We start from the raw sequence: 22,730 nt of genomic DNA, 5'->3' as shown, positions 1-22,730 counted from the left end.
ACTTTTGTGTGCAGCCACGCGCTGTCAGAGTGCATGCACGGCAGGCAGAGTGCACAAGCGTGGGCACCAGTGCACACCTTACCATGCTGCTCCGGCGCTCCTCTCCTGGCTGTTTTTTGGCACTGTCAAAGGGGTTCCTCCGGTCCTTAAAGGGAAAGTTGCATCAGCCTTTCATGGCTCCGGGGGAGGTGCCAAGGCGGGCGACTCTGTCCTGCTCTCTAGCAGCAGTTCCGGCTCCTCCTTTCACGCTCCGGGGCCGAGCCCTTTTTAAATGAAACTTTCTTCGTCTGAGGCCAGTGCTGCATACCGCAGCCCAGGCCCCGCCCCCTCGGTAACACAGGCAACGCCCCCGCACGATGGACGGGCTGTATCATTCTAGGGACAGCCGTAACGAGGAAGCGAGAGCGATGGTACGGCCCTACTGCTCCCGGCTTCGGCAATTGCGCGGGCCGACGGCGTGGCACAGGCTGCAGTTTGCTGAAAAATTAATTTTTTCCTACCTCTTTCCTAAAGTAGCATTTTTTAAACTAAACTCACCGCTGTTAAAAGTGAGCGCCTAGAAGTGAAAATGTGTGTACAAACTGCAGGCGTCTTGTGCTTCTCAGGAGTGCCCTTTGGCGCCTGTGTGGGTGTCTCATCCAGTCCAGTTTTTTGTGTGCTTTCTGGCATTTGTAGTCGTGCACCATTAAATAGGGTGACTGACGTAGGGGTTATTCACAGCGCTTAGGCACCAAAGTGAAGTAGGGAGCGCTAAATAGAAATGTATTATTTTTGACACATTTATTATTTAACCTCTTGTAAATTCAGGGCTACATGTGTGCAAAGAAAAACTTGCATAGCTCAGATTCTAGCGCAGGGACCCGGGAAACTTTAGAGTGCCTTCTCTTAATAAAGGACTGTTTCACTGCTGTCAGGGGTGCAGCAGAATATTATCGCCAATTAATCATTTACACCCCCTCATTACTACACCCCATACCGAGCTTCAGTTGTAACACTATTTGATGTTATGATAGCCACGTAGAACCCTTCAGGCAGATGTCGGCTTTTGACCAACAGCCCATTGCATGCTAGGAGTTTCCAACCCATATTTACAACATGAACTACAGGTCCCAGAATGCAACGGGCTTTTTAGCTAAACAAGCACTGACACAGCCAATAGGTCTCACCTTTGGGACCTTATAAGTGTTTAGCCATGCAACAGTTGATGTTGCACCAAGGATATTGTGCTGGATAACTAAACAGTTATAAGGTCCCAAAGGCAAGACCTATTGGCTATGCCAATGCTTGTTTTGAAACATTTTCAGGAAAGGGGACAGAGTCCTGGAGTCCATTTATGGCAGCCCCAACATTTCAATTCATGTTGTGGCTGGCCAATCAGAGTGCTCACTCTGAAAACAAAGGGGGGGGGGGGGCCTTTGGGGTCAACTATTTTCCAATCCCAGAGCCACTCTGTGGACACAAGCTGAAGCCACCTTTATAGAACGTCGTGCTCTCGCTTATTAACCCATTTAACTGACCTTCAGTCTGTAGGGGTCTCATTACCCTACTCCATTAGACAACATTTCTATATAACCAGTTATCCTTCAACCTTCTAACAGGGGCTCGTTCATAGTCCTGTGCAAACTCCTGTTAAAATATCACACTTAAGGGTTCATCACTGCAGAGTTCTCTAATCCTTAGATATCTTGTGTTCAGAGTGAGGCTAATCATGTGGCTCACTCGACAGGTGTGGAATTGTTGTCCATCAGCCAAGTTGCAAGAGAAATCTACTTCTGTAAAAGAATTCCCTTCTCCATTTGGTGTGAGGCGAACATTATGGCTAAGATATAATTATTTTACGAGCCCTGAGAACACCAAGCTCTGATTATGGCAGGGATCGTATTATGGCAGTTTTAGGATTGTAGCATGAGTGAGATTATGCCACATCTCTCATTATACCTGCTTCACATATGAATGGGCCTGGTTTTCATCAAGGTTTTGATCATGGTAGTACTATGAATTGGCAAGGAGCCCCATTATGCCAGTAATGAATCCCAAACTATCAGCTTAAGTAACACTTCTTTAACCCCTTCGATGCTGCGCAGATTCCGCCGCTGTGCTGACGGAATCTTGCGCGGGCGTGGTCATGACGGAATGGTTCCGTCATGAGCACAGCTCAACCGTGGGTCATGACGGAACCATTCCGTCATGAGCACCGAAGGGGTTAACTTAGGAGCTAAGTGAACAACAAACATTTGCAATGCAATAGGTCTCGCATTTGTGAGAGTTTAAGCTATTGGCATTGTAAATGACAATGCATTTTATTTATCTGTGTTGATAATTAACACATAAAAGGCATGGTCACTTACAATGCCAAAAGCTCAAACTCTTGTAAATGCGAGACCTATTTAATTTCAAAGAAGCGGCCGCCATTGTCCCGGGCTGCTTGGGAAGTGAAAGTGTGCATGGCGCGCTAAATAGTGCAGGAAAGCATGTCTTACCTGCAGTAGGAGAAACGAATTAATGAAAATAGTGCTTACAGACATATCGTGTAACAACAGAAGTAAAAGGGCCAATCCTCATGGGAGGTTACAAATGAAGACAAGGCAGTACTAAGGCAGGACAAACAAGCCGATTAACGAATCAGAAGCCAGAATTTACAAAGGACAATGACACAAGCCAATGACAAATATGGGCGGAGAGTGGGAGGAGTTTCAAGTCAATACTTGAATACAGCATGTCACGCAGAGCAGCGCATGCGCTGCCCAGGCTTGACCTAAAAACTGCCCCATCGGTCCAAAAAAAGCCCTCACCCTTCCGGCCCATCGGGAAAATGCCAGTGCCCGCCACAGCCAGTCTAACTCAGGCCCTACTGCTGATAAGTCTTACAGTTCATAAAACCTGCACAATATTGAATAAACTCCCAAAGAAAACCAGATCTATTCAGAATCACTTGAATTTCAGAATAGATAAGGTCCTGTCTCTTCTTAGTGTTTAAAGCTCGGCTACCTCTAAGGGTACAGCCCTAACTGGGTGATATATGTTACTTGCGCTGCTAAACTCACACGTCTATGCTTTCCACCATAAATGCGTAAAACGTGGTCAAACGCCATTGCGTCAAGCTTGGAGCACTCTCTGGGCATCACACACGTGCCACCACCAAGACTTGATGGCACAGCAACCATCACCTCATCTTATCCGAGAACCTCAGAAGAGGAAGCCCGATTAGTCTTCTGCAAGGTGCTTCAGGGGCCTGACAAGAGGTATGATGACATGCTATAGAATCGATACAACATTTTGCATTAGGCGCCTCGGTGCTGCCTCCTGAAGCCTTGACTACCCATCCCCCTTGCTGATGACATTTGGTTTCAACAGACATGCACCTTTTCCTCGGGCAGGAATCGCTCTCCACCCTTTTCAACACCAAGTGAAAGAGAAAAGCGAAGCGTATTTAGCGCAAAGATGACTGAATGGACGCAACGAAGTCAGAAGCACCAGCGCAGCATTTCTTATCACAACATTATGACAGTGTCAATCCGAACCCTGCAGTGTGAGGCTCATCCCTCCTGGAATCTCAAGGACAACCAATAAATGCATAGCGTCAAGAGGCTTCTCGCTTCAAAGTGGGCGCTAACTGAACAATCTAATTTTCTGGGAAGGCGAGAGTAGCAACTACGTGTGCCCATACGCCCAGCCCCTATAATAATAAACTATTCAAGTTCATTTAATTAAAAAAAAAAACAAATCAAGAAAATAAAAATAGCAGGTTATTAATTGCCAGGCTGGGTTGGAAGTAAGTGTGGGCTTGGAGTGCCAGGGAGGTGCGGGTGTAATGGGCGACCGCCCCTGCCATCTCGCGGCAGCGACACGGCGCCTGCCGCTAATTGCCAGGGCGCGAAGCGGGCGATCAATGGGCAGACACCGCCGCCGTGGCGCCTCATTAACGGAGAGTCGAGAGGACAGCTAATGCAATTTACAAAAAGAGGCACTTTTCCGGCGGGTGCCCCCTACCCGGCCTCCATGCACGACGGCGGCGAGAAAGATGATGGCAGTGATTAATTTTATAAGTTTTAATGAATGGCTTAAGGCGGCCTGACCCCTCTGGGGTGAGCGCGGCGCTGCGAGGACCACAGACGCACAGCAGCGAGGAGATTAATAAGAAAACACCCTCTATTTCCATCACACAGACATCCTGGGTGTCATTAGAAGAACAAGCCGCGCGAAAGTGAAAGCAAATTTGGCGCGCGTGCTTGGCGGGGCGTGGAGCGCATTCCAGGCGGGGGAGTGGACCCTTTGAAGTATGATGCCGAGGCTGTGACACGTGCACGCGCCAGTGGGCTAAAGCGCTTCCCCAAACGGATTGCATGGCGGCACGATGCACGTGATTGTGCACGTGCTCGCCATGCAATCCACTTTTGGGAGCACTTTGAAATGCCCCTCTTAATAGAGTCTCGCATAGTGATTGCGTCAGCGCAATAGCTAGACGAGACCTAAAAATAAAGGGGGCAAATTGTGAGTACAAACTCTACACTGACTTGTCATAATTTTACTATCTGCCTTTCATTCCTGATGTGGCCTATGTACTAATAGGCTGGATTTATAAATATACAGCTGTTTGGGGAAGGGGGAGCAGTAGGCCCTGCCTAATAAATATTTATTAGGTAGGTCACAAGATGCGACGCCAGGTGCCTAGGATTGTAGCCTACAATGAACAGCAGACCAACATCCAAGGGTTCCCATTACCAACAAGCATTGGCATAGCCAATAGGTCTCGCCTTTGGGACCTTATATGTGTTTTTGCCATGCAACAGTTGATGATGTTGCACTAAGGATATTGTGCTGGATAACTAAACATTTATAAGGTCCCAAAGGCGAGACCTATTGGCTATGCCAATGCTTGTTTTCTCTATGTCCCCCAAGAAAGACACATTCCCCGCTCTGCACTTTTAGTACCAATCTCTACAAATTGCTCATCATCCGCGCGGCTACTTTTGTCATTAATGTAGGTAATCCATTTTTCATAGAAAGACACACCTTAGGTGTTGCTGTGGGTGTTGAGAGTGTATTTTATGTATTACTGGAATTGTTTTAATGTCAGGCTATGGGTGCTGTCCACGCCATACAGTACTCTATTGTAACCAAATAATGTACGTTGTACCAATTAACATAAAACGGCAGCCAGAAGGATACTACTGCATTAGGTATTTCTTTTTGTGTTTCAATTTTTTATTGAAATTTACAAAAGAATACATATAGTATAATAACTGTTTGCATTATCGTACAATAAATATATAAGAAAATTGTTATAAGCATATAATAAAACTTTCTGAATAATTAATCATATTATATAATTTAATAAATACATAAACAGATCCATGCAAAGACAAATATTTCACTTTATATTGAGGCCATAAAAGATGGAATTACGGGAAGGGGGGGGGGGGAGAGAGAAAGGGAAGGCAAAGAAGGGATCACAAAAGAAAACGATAAATGAAAATGTACACAAATATAAGACATAATGCTACATAAAGCTATATAAATATGTTCCTGAGAAAAGAAGACACTCTAGAAAACCAATAGGAATAGAGAAAAGATGAATATAAGGGATAATAATTTCACTTGATGTAAGAGAGGACATTCTAAGTGATAGATAGCATAAGGTAAGATAAGATACGATATGATAAATACTTACCATAACATAAAGTAATTATGCTGATTCGAAGAAAGAGAAAGAATAATATTCTTTGAAATAGACAAAATGAAATAAATTACATTTTTCTACAGGTATATGAATATATTGTTACGGAGCCAAGTGAGATAAAGTAGAGAAAGGAATTACGAGATAAGAATAGAAAGGAAAATGAAATGGACAATATAGAAAATGTGCAAACAATAAATGAAGACAATGGGTATATTGTGCAAGATGAAAGTGTAAGCAGTGAAACCCTCATGTATAAATATATATATTAAAAGATACAGAATTATATGCAAGTTTTCTGGTGAGTAGCTATTAAAAACAACAAATAATAGGTAGACACAATATGTATTAAGATTTATTAACCACCAATAATGAATGAGAATGAAAAGGGATAAGAATTAAATTACTGCGTAGATGGGTCATTAATATTAGCATTGGTATTTAAAGCTAGAAAAGGAGACCATACTCGAAGAAAGAGATCAGATTGATCCTGTATGTTGTATATAATACGTTCGTAGGAAGCTGTTTGAATCATGGCCACCATCCATATTTCTTGTGATGGTGGTTGAGGCGACTTCCATTGCCGTAGTATACAAATTTTGGCTGTAGCTAAGGCTGTGTGTAAGAGTCGGGCTTGTGGTTTAGAAAGTGATTGTGATTGACGTGCATCATGCAGAAGAATGGTAGCATGCGAAAGTGGAGTTTGTAGAGGCATCGTGGAATGTAAGGTTTTACCTATATAATTCCAAAAGGGTTGGATCACTGGACATCCGCAAATGATATGAGAAATGTTACAAAACGTACTATCACATCTCCAGCAGTTAGAATGGGGAAGCAAGCCAGCTTTATGCAATTTTGTTGGTGACCAATGCCAATCATGTAAAATCTTGAATATGCAAAATTTCAATCGTGCTTCACGTGCACCCTTGTTGAGATTGTTAAGAATATCAGACCATTCATCGTCAGTATAAGAGACTGGTAATAAGGTTTGCCATTTAGTACGTAAAGTTTGCGATAAGGGTTGAGAAAAAAGATGCGAAGTGAGAGTTTGGTAAAAGCCAGATGTAGCTCCTTTCATCTTACCCCAAGTGTGGAGATATGTTCCAATTGGCGAGTCAGGCAAGAGCCATGGTGGAGGTCCTAGACTCCTCCGTAAGGATTGTCGTAACTGGTTGTATTTTGAGACTTGTATATCAGGCAAATGGAATTCTTCCTGCAGTTGGGCAAATGATTTAATATCTCCGTTTGAAAAAAGTTGATCTAAGGTGTAAACACCTGCTGTTTCCCAAATAGGCCAAGATATTGATTGTCTATTAATACGAATTGCAGAATTATTCCATAATGGGGCTTTTCTATGGAGACGAGGATGTGAGCCCAGTAAGCGGTGTGCGCTTTGCCAAGCAGCACGCATAGCCGACAAAATAGGATTAGTGGTGGAGTCTCCGGGACGAAATTCCGAGCCGTATAAAACAGAAAGACCTGCGTTTGTTAATGAAAGGTGGCGTTCAAGATGTACCCACTGTGGCGCATCCGATGAATGTGAAAGCATATATGACATTTGAGAAAGCTGTAATGCCAAAGCATAATGCTCCACTGAGGGTAGACCTATTCCTCCATAGGAGCGATGAGCCTTTAGTTTTGAAGCTGAGACACAGGTTTGGCAGAGTTCCATATAAAGGATTTTATCTTAGAATCAATTGAACGTAGCGTGGTTAAAAGGATTTGAATAGGAAGCATCCCGAGGACATAAAGGAAACGAGAAAGAGTAACCATTTTCACGGCTTGAACCCTGCCCCACATTGAGAGACCCAGTGCCTTCCATTTGTCAAAATCACGTTGCATTTGAGCAATGAGGGGATTGAGATTATCCGTAACCATACTCTCTAGGCCTTTGTTCACTAGTATGCCCAAATACTTGAGATGAGAAGGGAAAACCTTGAATGGCCGCTATTGTGGTCCCATTCGAGATGGGCAGTGCTTCGCTTTTGTTCCAATTAATTTTGTACCCAGAAATGGAGGAGAAGTCATCTATTATTTTTAACACAGATGGTAAAGAGATGGAGAGATCTGTTCGTGTAAGGAGAATATCATCTGCGTAGAGATACATTTTGGATTCTCCTGCCGGAAGAGAAATGCCCTTAATATAAGTACATTGTCTTAAGGAGGCAGCCAACTGTTCCATGGCTAGAAGAAAGAGTAACGGGGAGAGGGGGCAACCCTGAGAGGACCTCGATTGATAGAGAATGGATCTGAGATAAAGCCCCCACAATTGCATTAGGTATTTCTTAGAAATGTTTGCACATGCAATGTATAGTATAGCCCAGGGGTACTCACAAACTTTCTCTTGGGGGCCAAATTTACAGTGCGGTTTGTGGCCGAGGGCCGCACCTTGGGGGTGGGGTCATTGGGGGAGGGGGCGGGGCTAGAGCAACAAAAAAAAACTGCGACCATGAGGTGGAACATAGGTCCCTGCAGCGGACGCCTTCGTCCACGGAGCCACCGGACCCGGCATACACATATCTCTCCATCTCCCTCCCTCCCTCCTCCGTCTCCCTCCCTCCTCCGTCTCCCTCCCTCTTCCGTCTCCCTCCCTCCCTCCGTCTCCCTCCCTCCCTCCATCTCCCTCTATCTCTATCTCCCTCCCTCTCTGTCTCCCCCTCTCTGTCTCCCCCTCTCTGTCTCCCCCTCTCTGTCTCCCTCCCTCTCTGTCTCCCCCTCTCTGTCTCCCCCTCTCTGTCTCCCCCTCTCTGTCTCCCCCTCTCTGTCTCCCCCTCTCTGTCTCCCCCTCTCTGTCTCCCCCTCTCTGTCTCCCCCTCTCTGTCTCCCCCTCTCTGTCTCCCCCTCTCTGTCTCCCCCTCTCTGTCTCTCCCTCTCTGTCTCTCCCTCTCTGTCTCTCCCTCTCCGTCTCCCTTCCTCTCAGTCTCCCTCCCTCCCTCTCAGTCTCCCTCCCTCCCTCTCAGTCTCCCTCCCTCCCTCTCAGTCTCCCTCCCTCCCTCTCAGTCTCCCTCCCTCCCTCTCAGTCTCCCTCCCTCCCTCTCAGTCTCCCTCCCTCTCAGTCTCCCTCCCTCTCAGTCTCCCTCCCTCTCAGTCTCCCTCCCTCTCAGTCTCCCTCCCTCTCAGTCTCCCTCCCTCTCAGTCTCCCTCCCTCCCTCTCCCTCTCTCTCCTTCCCTCTCTCTCTCCCTGTCTCCCTCCCTCTCTCTATCTCTCTCCCTCTCTCTCAATCAGTTTGTCTCCCTTTCTCTCTGTCTCCGTCCCTCTCTGTCTCCCTCCCTCTGTTCTCCCTCTGTCCCCCTCCCTCCGTCTCCCTCCCTCTCCCAACGTGTCTGTCTCTCTCACGCTGTCTCTCCTCCCTGTCTCCTGCTCTGTCTTCCCTCTCTCCCTCCCGCTTTAAACTCATCTGCTGCTCTCACTAGCTGCTGCCCCCCCCCCCCCTGCCCGTCACCTCACCCGGCGCTTCCCTGGAACACAAACAGCCGCCGCACCCAAGTACTTCACAGCTCTTTTAAAGGCCAAGTCACTTGTTAATGAGGCTTTGTTGTATTTCATCTCTTCTTAGCGCCCCTGCATCTCCACTCATTCAGAGGGGAGATGCAGGGGCGCTAAGAAGAGGTGAAATACAAAAAAGCCTCATTAACAAGTGACTTGGCTTTTAAAAGAATCGCCCGGCCTCACAGCTCCGCGCTGCTGCAACCGGCGGTGCACAGGTACGATGTCTGCAAGGTCCGCGGGCCGCCAGGGAAGGCTTGCCGGGCCGCTGGCGGCCCGCGGGCCGTACTATGAGTACCCCTGGTATAGCCAGATAGCATGGTCAGAGTCTAAAGCAGCCAACTGGTGGAAGTAAATGAAAATGGAAAGAAGGTAACAGATAAATAGGTTGTTATCTCCATACCAAAGCGTCATAAGTAGCTAAAACAGAGACAGATGTTATATTGAATACATGAGAGGGCTGGAGTGCTATCAGTTGTATGTCTGGTTATCTGACATGAATGACTGACACAGCTTCATTCCACAGCCTTTCAGAGATATGGGCCTTGGTTATTAATTCCCATAAACCTGACCCCTTCCGTGTTCGTTTTTCTCCCAAATAGTGTTTCCGTTCCGCGTAAGGTACATTGATTCCAGATTACCACGATATGTATTGATAATTTAAATTAGTTGAGTTTAAATTCAGTGTATGCAAATGTATTTCATGTCGCTTTTCTAAAAATCTGCTGTAGACTTTTGAGGCACATAACAAACAATCTGGATCATCACAAGTTTGACTACTGTCATGTCCTAAGAACCATTTCCCTTCGCTACTGCAGTAAAAATGTGCTAACCCGGTGAAGGGTAAGCTTTTTTGCAAGGTGCCATCTTAATAATCTCCCTGATGCTCTGTTGTCAAGTCTAAGTGTCCAGATGGTGCCTCCTGACACTTGGTTTCAGCAGCTGCAGAATGGGAGAGGGGATTGCTAGGTTGTGGCTGCATCTAAAATCTAAATTATTTAAATTTGGGGGAAATGCTTCTATAGTCCCACATACTCACAGGGCTCGAAAAATCTGAAAAATGATACTAGTCCTGCAGGTCTAGTACCTTGAAAAATCTCCTCGACCTAACAGTAACCTACTTGACCTCCGTCTCTGAAAGCAGAGCAAATGTGACAAGATAACAAGATTTAAAGGCATCTTTATTGCTCATTTGCTTTGTGAGCAATAAAAAGGCCTTTAAATCTTGTTATCTTGTCACATTTTCTCCGTTTTCAAAGACAGAGGACAAAAGTTAGTATGTTTTCCTACTCGCCAGAAAGGGCGAGTTGGACCTAAAAATAGATCGACCTCATTAAATTTACCTCGCAAATGCGAGCGGATTTGCCGAGCCCTGACTCATTTTAAAAATGGCACCCAACCAGTGCTCTGGTTACGTCTTGGTACAGAGGACTCATAAAGGAAATGGGGCATATTTTCTTTTTAGGTTTTAAAAATTTTATTTATTTAAAATTCAAAATATTATAACAGAATGATACATATATATTCTGGGAGAAAAAGACACTTCTAACTGAAATAGTGATAAGCTAAAAGAACAGAAAAGAGAAAGAAAAAGAGAAATAAGTGTATTAGAAAGGAAAGATTATATATCTGTACCACAGTAGAAATCTACATGAAAACAATATCATAGCTTAGAAATAATAACAGTAAAAAATTATAATTAATGTATTAAGTATACTAGCATATATTACAAATAAGCATAATAGCAGTGATAAGTCAAGGACGTTTGAGTACCTCTTCAATCCGATGGTTATATAAATTGGCACATTTTGTAGAAGACTCCAGTAAAATCATCACTGGTGACCAGAGAATATCTCATTTGATAGCAAGAGATGGTGGATTAACACATGCTCTATCAAGTCTGTGTTTATAACAAACCCCATACCACCAAGACTGAAAAGAGACGTTAGAAGAATCTTTCCAGGAATTAGTTATTTGCTGAAAGGCAACTGCAAGTAGTAAATCTAAGATATCAACCTTAAATGAATAATATGACCAACAATTTAAAATACTGCCCAGAAATATATGTTCAAAATGGAATGGCACTTGAGAGTGGAAGATGATATTTATCTGTCGCCAAACCTTCATCCAAAATTGACACGGGGAAGGGCATTCGAACAGGAAATGTTTTAGGTCAGTTAAAGTGACATTGCAAGACCTACATGAGGTAGAATTATTTTGCTTCATTTTGTGTAAAGTAACTGGAGTCACCAATAGTCTGTTAAATGAAGTTTAAGTAGTATTCGCTGCTTTAGAGGATTTCTGTATTTAAAGCCAAATGTTATTCCATAAGGGAACTGTAAAAGAGAAGTTTAAATCTTTTTCCCCATTGTAGTTTAGCATGTGTTTTATCTCGGTTGTCTGAAGAAGTGGTAAATAAATTGTAAATGCGGGACGCTGTAGGTGAGGAGAATAAGAACGATGTTAATGGATGGATTGTGGTAATGGGTATAGAATTGGGTTGAGAGTAGCAAAATGTCATGGAAATTGGAGAGATTAATTAATTGTATTTATCAATATCAGAGGAAGAAAGAGAAAAACGCGTTTAAGCCTGCGCGAAGGAAAGGCAGAAATTGTTATGAAAAAGTTGGTGGACTCATAGTACACCTTTCCTATGCCAGGATTTCCCAAAAATAGTCTTATTGTTGATCTTAATATTCTTGGTATACTATATTGAGTAGTGAAGAAATTGTTCCTTATCTGTGCGATAGGATAAGAGTATAGGGTGTAGGACTTAACATGCATGCTTAAATATAGGGAGGGACAAAAATACAGGCGCCAGGGCAGCTTTGCAGCGGAGGTGACTCTGGATCCTGACACTGCAAATCCCTGGCTCATCCTGTCTGAGGATAAAAGGAGCGTGAGAGATGGAGACAGAGCACAGTATCTGCCCGACACACCTCCGAGATTCCATCCTGTCCTCGCTGTCCTGGGGAGAGAGAGGCTGGTCTCTCGGAGGCATTACTGGGAGGTGGAGGTGGGGGACAAGACAGAGTGGATCCTGGGGGTGTGCGACGAGTCTGAGCAGGAAGGGGGGAGATCACACCTTCACCTGAGGATGGATTCTGGACAGTGTGGCTCACTCAAGGTGAATACTGAGCTCTCATCTCCCCTCCCACCATCCTAACCCCTTGTGTCCCTCCAAGCGCTGTGGGTCTCTTCCTGGACTAGGAGGCCGCCAGGCTCTCTGTACAATGTGGATGACCGGTCACTGCTCTTCACCTTCTCTGGAGCCTCCTTCCCCCCCACCCTGCGGCCCTTCTATCCAGGACTCAGTGACGAAGAGAGGAATGCTGGAGCGCTGCGGGTCCTAACGATGACAGGACGGGATTGAGAGTAACTGAGCCGCCTGTCTCCAGGCAAAGAAGCTCTGTATAAAATAATGGCAAGGGAACTGGGGAGAGGAGTTGGCCTAACGGCTAGGGCGCTCGAACTCGGACCTGGGGAACAGGGTTCGAGACTCGGTAATGATGCTAAACATCCTGTGATTCTGGGCAAATCACTTAATCTCCCTGAGCCTAACAAAAAATGAATGTGTGTCCTCATGTAACATAACTGGTGCTATGTAAAGCGCTCTGATACCTGATTGAATTTGGGTCAAGTTTGCGCTATATAAAACTCTGCAAAAAAACCCATAAGGGCATAGACTTTGATAAGAGGTAAACTCCAGACGTAGCCAGCACTAATTCACACAGCAGGTGCCATATAACAATGTAGTACTGTCTCTGGCCACAGGAACGCTCAGAGCATTTACGTTTATGACAGGAGACAAACAGCGCCCCAGCATTTCCTAATTAAAGTCTCAGCCCCTCCTCTTTTCTCAGCACCGCTCCGATAGAGGAAGGGGTTAATTAACTTTGAAAGTCAAGCTACATATATCTAACAGCGAAAAGAGCCCATGCCCAAACAACTGTGGCTGACTTCAATCTCTTCGAATCAAAGATGCAATCTATTGTAAACAATGTTGGCGTGCACGTAAGTATTTTAAGTTCACATAACTAGTAACAAACAAGACATTGTGAGGCAGTATGGGAGATGGTTCTTTAACGATACATTGAAACAGGGTGTAAAATTTGCAGTAGATGTGGTCGCATTATCAGTCCAGTGGCTATGTTAGAACTTAAAGAACTTGTGGTATTTCACGAGTGGTGCGCGCGCCACAGCAAGACATCTATTTTCTATTACTGCGCACGCGTCTGGGCACGATAATTTAAAACAGATGTCGCCCGTGCAGGTAACCGCAAGCAGTAGGTCGTGGGCGGAGAAAAGGCGGGACATGCACCCGCCTTTGCCCAATTGCGTGCTGTGTTTCTTAGAAAGACGCACGCAAAAGCCTGTGAGAAAAACAAAAACACACACACGAGCGTGTGGTGAGCTTTCTGAAGTCCCTTACAAGAAGTCTCGCCAGAGCAGCTCATGTGCGCTGCCTAGGCGAGACCTAAAAATGAAACCTGTTTTCTTTAAAGGAGCATGTGAGCCTTGTCCCAAAATTAGACCACAACAGTTACCTTGCAACACGCGGGCAACTGGTTCGACCACTTTACCTAGTTGGAAAGCCTGAGCTGTAGTTTCCTACACATGCACCAATAAGAATAAGAAAAAAAGCACATTTCTTAGACCAGACCTTACTCTTAGCTAAGTGTCATTACACCCCACTGGATGACTCCTCAAGTAATGTCACTTTTCAGACACAACTAAATCCAAACCAGATCCTCTTCCCTCTGCTCGCCTGCCACAGCAGCACCCATGCACCTCCAATTAGGCCCCATCTGGTTGCACTCCTTATGATAAAGCACTAGCCGTGACACCATCGACTGACATCTAGCTCTGCAAAGTACAAGACACTGAGATGCCTCTACCAACCTGCCCTACTACACACATTCACTAATAGCCTGCTACATTTGTTGTTTGGCTTTTTTTCTGCTCTCTCACAGCCTACCTGCTTTACCTTTCCCCCTCTTCCAACTAGTGGAGCTCTATTGATATAAATTAAGCATGTATCTCTAACATATTTCCCTTACTGTGCCCTCTATCACATGTATCCATGCCTAGTTTGATGATGTAACTAAGACTTCACACACAGCAATGTGGGCTGCCGCACCTCTTTGATAATAACAAAATAAAGAAATATAAAAAAGGTAAAGCAGCGTGTAACCTATAAGTGTTTATTTAAAAAAATATATATTTCTTCTGCTCAGGAAGCCATCAAGTATAGCAGGCAGTGGGTCTCTGGACTACTGTCTGCCCCCACTGAGGTTGCCCAACTACCAATGTGGAAGCTATTAAACTCTGATACCATATCAGTTACTGTGAGAAAGTGGCTCTGTATATACTGTTCCCAAATAGGTACAGGGTGTACAGAGTCCACAGTCCCCAGAGGTTTGGCAGAGGCTAAAGTTAGATATAACCTTACTCTCTAAAGTAGTAGCTTGGTCGAGCAGTAAGGCAGTATCAGAGGACAGGGTAAAGCATTTGTTGCACACACTCAGTCAGCAAATGGTCTCACAAACTCAATAACTGAACTCTAGGCCAATGGTTTACATATAAAAAAATATATGCTTGTTTTATTTTAGAACCAACAATAGGTATTAAAATATACTTTCTCAGAATGAGATGCTTGATATAAATACTTTTGCAATATGCAATTGGCTTTTGTAGAAAGTTACAAGTGGTTGCAATAGGCAACACAATTTTAAACAATAATGCATTGAGTTCAATGGAAGTTTCATGTTATTTGCAATAGATTACTTTTAGGATACCAGGACTGGATCCTAGATTCAGTCCTGGGTCAGTACTTAGAAACAAGTGATAAAGGTCTACTTTGTTACTGTTATGCTTTTTAGACAATATTTCGCTATTTTAAAAGTTGACACTTACAGTCAATGATTCCCTATGGAAGAAAATTCAAGTTGCAGGTATAGTATGTTCTCGTTACTTTTGTAATCCAGTACTGGGTGCCTAGACTCAGTACTGGGACCTTTATCCAAAACAGGTAAGTAATTAGGTTTTCACAATTTGTACGATTTTTAAAGAATATTCTGAGTTTGCTAAAACCGACAGAAGAAATTTCACAGAAAAACAGTCAATGATTTCCTACGGGAGAAAATTGGGTTACTGGTAATAACGGTTGTGAATATTTTTCAGGGTCAGTGCTGGGCACCAAGATCCAGCACTGGGAGCTCGCCTAATAGCAGGTGAGTATTTTCGATTTCGTTACTCGGCTGATTTTTGGTGAATATTTTAAGTTTTGAAAAGTCCACACTTAGAAGAAATTTCAGGAAAACCACTCAATGTTACCCTACAAAGAAAATTGAGTTATCGGCTTTCAGGTAAATACTCGACTGGCAAAGTTAAGGTTCTGGGCACAGACTCAGGGGTCTCCCATGGTCACGTAGGTACAGTTGTTACACCCTCAGCGGCACAGGGGCAGCCGGGTGCAAAATGAGTTAGGCCCAATGTTATCCTATGGGAGGCAGGGGGGCCTTGGTTGGTGGCTGCTGACTAGCAGGCCACGCGGCTGTAGGAGCTGGGCTCCTGGTCGCTTGCTCAGGGCAAATGGGGGAAGTAGATAGGCGCAAAGGTTACACTGCCAGAGCCACTCGGGCGGCTGGGTGCAGGGTGCTTTTGAGCCGTTGGGCGCTCAATTGATTTCAATGGGAAAGCTCCGGTTTGGAAAAAGACTGCAAGCTCGGGGACGAAGATTCTTCAGGTGCCACCACCACTTCGAGAGGTAAGTTGGGTAGTTGGAGGATAGGTAGGTACCCAGGAATTGGGCACAGGGGGCCGCAGGGTGCAAGGGTGCCTTTTGGTGTCAGGAATCTTACCCTCTGTTGATCGCGGTTGGGGGGGGGGGGGGGGTACCTGGTTCTGATGCTGCGGGCGTCGTCAGGAGCGTCGAGGGAAGTCCTTGGGTGCCGGACTCAGGGTCCCAGTCGCCGTGGGGTCATCCTCATGGTCTTTGTTCACTCCGGCACAGGCCAGGCTTGGCGGGTGCAGAGTGTGATGGGTTCGCGGTTCGGGGCTGATGGCAGGGATTAGAAGCAGATTTTGAGTAGAGCCTCTACTCATGGGAGTCCCAGGGGCTTATAGCCAAAAGGTAGCCAGGTCCTCCGGGGTTTGTGAGGTTGCTGGCCACAAGAGATGCCGGGTTGTGGCAGGAGCAGGTTTGAGGGTCGACAGGCCGGTAGGGCTGGGGCCAAAGCAGTTGGTGTCTTCCTCTTCTTAGCGGCTGCAGGGCAGGTCTTCTTTTTTCTTGCTCTTCTTTGTATTTCGGAATCTGGGGAAGGAAGGTTCCAGGTGCCCCTAAATACTAGCTTTAGGGGCATTACAGGTAGGTGAAGGGCAGGGACCAAAGGGTCCCTGTCCTGGGGTGGGTACACCCCCTATCCTGCCTCTCTCCTGTGGGAGGGGGGCAGTAGCCTAGTCCTGATTGGGCAGGGCTTCCCATCTTCAAGATGGCGAGAGCTCGGAGATGTGCTTCACCTCGCCTGCCCCACCTGAGGGGTGGGGTTGGCAGGCTGGCACACCCCCTGTCCTTATTTGGGGTTTCCGGACAGGCTTCCCGCCAGAGTGGGGGCTGCCAGTGGCCTGGGGAAGCTCACAGAGGCGGCATGCCTTTGAAGCTTCCCCCTGCCCATCCTGGGGGAGGAGATCTAGCACCTCGCCCAGGATGTGCATTGTTGCAGGCCCAGGAGAGCAGAGGCTCTCCTACCCAGGGGTCCAGCAACATGTCTGCTGTGTGGCAGCCTAGGCAGCCTCCCAGACCAGACGTGGATTGTAGGTTAGGTTTCAGGGGGCATCTCTAAGATGCCCTCTGGGGTGCTTGGTACATTAAATCCCACACTGGCATCAGTGCGGGTTTAATGTGCTGAGAAGTTTGATACCAAACTTCTCAGTCTTCAGTGTTGCCATTATGGTGCTGTGGAGTTGGTGTTTGACGAGCTCTCAGCGCCATGGACTCTTAAATGGCAGCACTGGGTACTGTAGGGGCACAGGGCTCCTGCTCCTGAGCCCACACCATTGGCATAAGGCACCCAGCTAGAGGGGTGACTGATGTATGCCATGGCAGTGTAGGTGATGGGCATGGCACACATGGATGTGTGCCATGTCGACTTTGTTTTGGTTTTGCACCCACTCAGCCTGCAAAGGCAGTGTGTGTGTGTGTAAGGGTACAGGGCCTCCAAGGGTGGCAGCACTGCACTTACAGTGCCCAGGAATGGACCTGGGTACTGTAGGGGCAGAGGGATCATGCTCCTGTGCCCACGCCACTGGCATAGGGCACCCAGCTAGAGGGGTGGCTGATTTATGCCAGGGCAGTGTAGGTGGTGGCCATGGCACACATGGATGTGTGTGTTAGGGTACAGGGCCTCTAAGGGTGGCACAATGAGTGCTGCAGCCCTTAGAGGCCTTCCCTAGTCACAAGGCCCTGGGTACCTAGGGTACCATTTACCAGGGGCTGACATGTGGCCAGGGTTTGCCAATTTGGGTTTTAGGTTTTTAGGGAAGGAACATAGGCCCTGGGCACCCGATTGGCAGGAGCCCAGGGCACACTCAGTCAAAGTACATTCAGCAAAAAGTGGGGGCCTACCATGCAAGAAAGATGGCACTTTCTCACAGTTACCACCTCCTTGAGGTTAGAAGCTACCCAATGGTTTGCAACTGTGGGCACAAACCATTGTTAGATTTCACAGCAAAACATACATAGAAGTGCCTGCTTCACCCCACCCCCTAATTGCATTTTGGAAGGAGTCTCAAAACATTTTGCGATTCAGAAAACTTTTTCAAAAAGCAAAAGGTGTTTAGTGCACTGTAAAAAACAAAGTGCATTAACCCTTTAACTGTGCAAATCACTGGATTTACGACAGCAAAACAGTTTTGTACATCAGGCTTTAGGTTTCTTATTAAGGGTAACATGTATTGCAAGGCAGAGGGAACAACTTTACTATAACACAATCAGCTACCTTAACAAAACGTCACTGTCGTCACTGTACAAAAATGCAACTTGCGATCCTGGGCAGTGGTCAAAGCCCAATCCTTTAAACTTGTTAAAAGGTAGGCCTGGGAAGAGTGGCAGAGTACATTAGGTTGCGCCATTCGCGCTGATTTTTACTTCCAGGTGTTTGTGCCATGATGGAAAATCAGCGCAAACTGCACCATTTGTAGCGCAAGAGGGAAGTGCTTCCTTCTGCTACTCAAGTACATGTTCAACTCGAGCAGCAGCTTCCTCCCCGTTAACAGAATGTTTCTCAGCCAGAGATCCCGCTGGGAGCAAATACTCCATAAATGCTGCGAAATTAGTTCACCGCCCAGGCCTAGTTAAAGCATGTTTTCTAGCCAAAAGTTTAGCATTTATCAAACACTGTAGCCATTGTCTGTTTATTTTAGGATTTCAAAGTTTTTCAATGCATTTTTTAGAAAGCAGACTTCAGATATTGCTTACAGAAAAAAACGAGTTCTCTTTACAAAGTGGCATTTGATGTTTTAAAAACTGTAGGTTTCGTAGATTCCAGCTACTAGATGAATCGACATACAGTTAACAGGAAAAATAGATTTAGGATATTGTTTAACAGCAGCAACAAGGCAGGTTAAGAAAATTGGCCTATTAAATGAGCAGCAAAAAGCAGACCACCAATCTAAGTATTTAATCAGAATGCCTTCACTTTTTCAGGCCAGTAGAGGGAGAACCAATTGGCTGGTTAGCGTTGTAAACAGCCACTGGGAGATTACGAATGGATCACAAGAAGCATAAAGTCAAGAAAGATTGCAAGACAATACTACTCATACTATAATGGTTAGATTTTGCAACTATACACATTTTTGCTTGGAAATCAATGTGTCAGTAATGGAAGTTGCTTTCCTTTCAGTACTTGGCAGACATGAAAACATTTGAGATGGAGATATATATATATATATATATACACACACACACACATATATACACACACACACACACACACACACTTGAACCGTTGGTACATTCAGAGATAAAGGGTCATTTCTTTGCAGCAAAGAAATTATCTTTGACTCCAATCTGACCTGGAAAAAATGTAGTTGCGCTGCAGTGAAATACGTGATGCAGTATCTAGTTGTGCAAGGGATAATATAGGCATACTACAAAAACCGGGAGTGGAGGGTCCAAGGGAAGTTTTAAAGACCAGCGCAGATAATTTCCCCAACACAAGTATTGCAAAACACATAGTTATATTAAATCCTGGTCATTTCACCATAGAGGTAACAGTTGATTATACACTCAAGGATATATTTACACACCCACTTCTGAGTCTGACATCAAGTGGAGGTTGTGTTCTAATCAATCAAATCTAACCTCTTTAAATACTGATACATATGGACCATTATCCAACCGCAGCAACATTATACAGTTGCATATGGATTATGACATTTTATGCTTAAACTACGTGAACAGGTTTACTTTGGATGCCTATTTATGTAGACATTTTGTACCTCTTTGGCAGCAAGTACCTGTGCTTTCCCACATTGCAATCTTAAACAAGTATTGGCATAGCCAATAGGTCTCGCCTTCGGGACCTTATAAGTGTTTAGCCATGCAACAGTTGCATAACTAAATACTTATAAGGTTCCAAAAAGGGAGACCTATTGGCGATGCCAAGCAGCCGCGAAAGTGATCGCGATCAAACATCAAAGCGGCCGTGAAAGTAATTGCGGCGCGCGTGGCCGCGCACATGCACTGTAGCTCTAGGCTGGCCTGGTAGCACTTTTTGGAGCCCTCTCAATAAGTCTCGCCAGGCCAGCGCATGCGCTGGGTCAGGCGAGACCTAAAAAAGGGGAGGCAATGTGAACATATTGTTTTAAATTAATTACAAAGTTGCAGGTATCACAGATTTAAGAATTCCCTTCCAGTCTGATCCATGCCAACATTTTTTCTTTTTAGAGCGGTGCCTCCTGCCCTGAGTTGTTGCCAGGTGAGGTTTCTTACTAGTTACTTACTGGTGAGTTCACTTTATATTTTGAATCTCACAGTACACCGTAGGGTACGTTAAATGATGAGTACACATGACTTACGAATTTACAAAATTACTAGACACATGCACTTCTTGTTTTTGCACAGGTGCCACCAGTATATGGTAATCTAACAAAACAGACTACTGGTGATCTAGGTTGTATTTTTTTCAAACTAACCTTCCTGTTATATATAGTTTTTCACTTTATCACTTCATAACGCAGTAGCATTTAACATCTAGGTCCTGAGGAAGGCCACGACACCACTGTGGTTATACTGGCCAAAACATGTAGACCTGTTTACTGGACAGATGCAGTTAATATTTCTATACTGCACATGCACTGTTTTTAATCCTGACCTCAAGAGTTAACTAATAAAGCTCCGTTTCTCTTGGAAGTTAGTTTTACATCACACATCCCTCCTTTTGCAGTGCGCCCATCACTCAAGTATTCTAGTGCTTTACATCTGTTGGATTTTAGTAGATCCTATACAAGAGTAGTATCCAAAAAAACATCTCTGAGCTCCTCCCTCATAGTGAGGGGGTTGTAGCCCTTGGCTACACTAGGTGTTTCAGCCAAGAGGAGAAATCCCAGATGATGAAGCATGCCACTTTGGTGGGTGATGGGATTCCATCCTTATTAAAGGATTCCCCATTTGCTTGATTTAGAGCCTTTTGCTTGTGTCCTAGTTCTGTAGTGCTTTTCTAAGCCTCCTATACCGGCAGATAACTAGGTGTTTTGCAATAATATAGGCATAAGCAATACGTGTGGGATTACACGAATTTCACACCTCTGCACCCCTGTCCACTTACATTCCCCTGTCTGGATGTTCCTTCGACTCTACTTGCCCATTATGTGGGCCTCTCACATTGGAGAACCACTATCAAGAAACGAAATAAGGGGGGTGTCACTCATAGCAACACCAGTTTTCCTGTGTTCACCTAGCGTCTACAGACTACTTATCTAACTCAGACTTCTTATGACTGGAGGAATCTTTCTTCTTGCAGAACAATCTACTGGTTCTTGGGGCAAGAACCCAACTTCAGACCCTGTTGGAGGGAGGGGGGAATAAAGTACCTGCCATACCCACTTTACCATATACCCTCTCCAGTCAGTTAAGGAAGCCCCTGCCGACCCTTAGCCCCTATCCTCTTCAATCTGACCACCGCCTCCTCCGGTACTCTAGGGAGCAGAGGACCTACTTTCAGTCTAGTAAGTTTCTAAAACTCACTTCGCTGAAACACCAGATAGCAAGTATTCAGCCTGCTGGAAGAAATGTCCTAATTATAAAAATAACAACATCTCAGCCATTTGAGTTTCTACTGACGGTACCATCGAGTGATTTTACATAATGAACCCACTGTAATAAATACATTTTTGGAGATTGAGATAGATTTTCAGGGTAGGTGATAACACGGAAATTTTGGGAAGACACAGAGTTTATTTGTGGTGTGGAGATTTAATGACACCCCTGAAACAAGGGCAGGATAGGACATATGCTAAAGCATCGCGGCTGACTTCCATCAAATTGCTCTTCTACCCGCTTGCACAATTTACCTGCAAGATGCTCGCTTAACCCCGCCCCACCCTTTCTTTATTCAGCATGCCCTCTCACCGAGACTCTCTCTTTTGACCAATCGGGGGGTTCGCTGCAGCGTCAAAGGCCATCGCTTAATCCCGGAGGAGGGGGTTTCCCAACTGAATAATACAACTGATCCCTGAAAAAGGTAAACCTTTTTACTGCGGAGGGGCCTCCTTTTTCAGCAATGCCATACTCCTATCTATCTCCAACTGAGGAAGGAGCGCTTTTCCTTTCTCTCCCCAACCCATCGCGAGATACAAAAGCCTTAAGGTGTGAGAAGTCTCCCCCCAGACACCACTTCCTGAAACCGAAGAGTTATTTTCTCGACCCCAATTTCCAATGGGGGAAATCTATTAAAAAAAAAAAAATCCCCCGGCCTTCTGTGTGCATGCTAAATCTTCACTTGTATCTAGGCTCGTGTGCTCGCTTTTCTCTGATCAAAACGTGAGCGAAACATATTATCTTCATTCTCTCTTGTCTTTCTCCTTTCCTCCCGACCCACACTCACCGTCAGCTCAAAAGACACAGGCCCGGAAACAGCGCCACAAACCGACCGGAAGTGACGGCTCTGAAACTGGAAATATCATAGAGCGAGGACACTCTGGCCTTCTAACAGCCGGAAGTACTACAAGGCAAGGGTGCGCTGTAACTGTGGAGGACTCTATTGCCATAGAGTATAACGATCATTCTTTAGACTTTCTTGTGTCGGTGCCCGGTGTTTCGTGGAAGAGCGTGGTATCTACCATAAACGACCTAGGCTATAGTCTGCAAATGACTCTTTCCACCGATTTTGTCAGTTTACCGGAGTATTACAGCTGTATACGTGAACAAGCCTGTCTGACTGTATACACGCCAAACAGTTTTTCGAACAATACTCTGTATAAGATCAGGTCCAACAAAAAAGATAGCCGGTAATGTGTTGGCGCTTATCTACAAATGTCAATATAGTTTAATAAAGCGCCCCTGAT

General features: G+C 45.3%; 1 protein-coding gene across 2 annotated transcripts in view; it reads right to left on the bottom strand.

Moving 5' to 3' along the window:
- Positions 1-22,400, bottom strand: part of CCAR2 (cell cycle and apoptosis regulator 2) — a 348,118-nt gene extending 325,718 nt beyond the window's left edge. For both annotated transcript variants that reach the window (XM_085633999.1, XM_085634000.1), the window contains exon 1: positions 22,271-22,400. The gene's annotated coding sequence lies outside the window, so the exon portion shown is untranslated. The remainder of the gene's footprint in view (positions 1-22,270) is intronic.
- Between the last annotated feature and the right edge of the window lie 330 nt (positions 22,401-22,730).

This window comes from Triturus cristatus, chromosome 11 (genome assembly GCF_964204655.1).
Source record: "Triturus cristatus chromosome 11, aTriCri1.1, whole genome shotgun sequence".
Taxonomy (NCBI): Eukaryota; Metazoa; Chordata; class Amphibia; order Caudata; family Salamandridae; genus Triturus; species Triturus cristatus.
The sequence above is the reverse complement of the archived record's forward strand: the minus strand, read 5'-3'. Positions and strand labels throughout refer to the sequence as shown.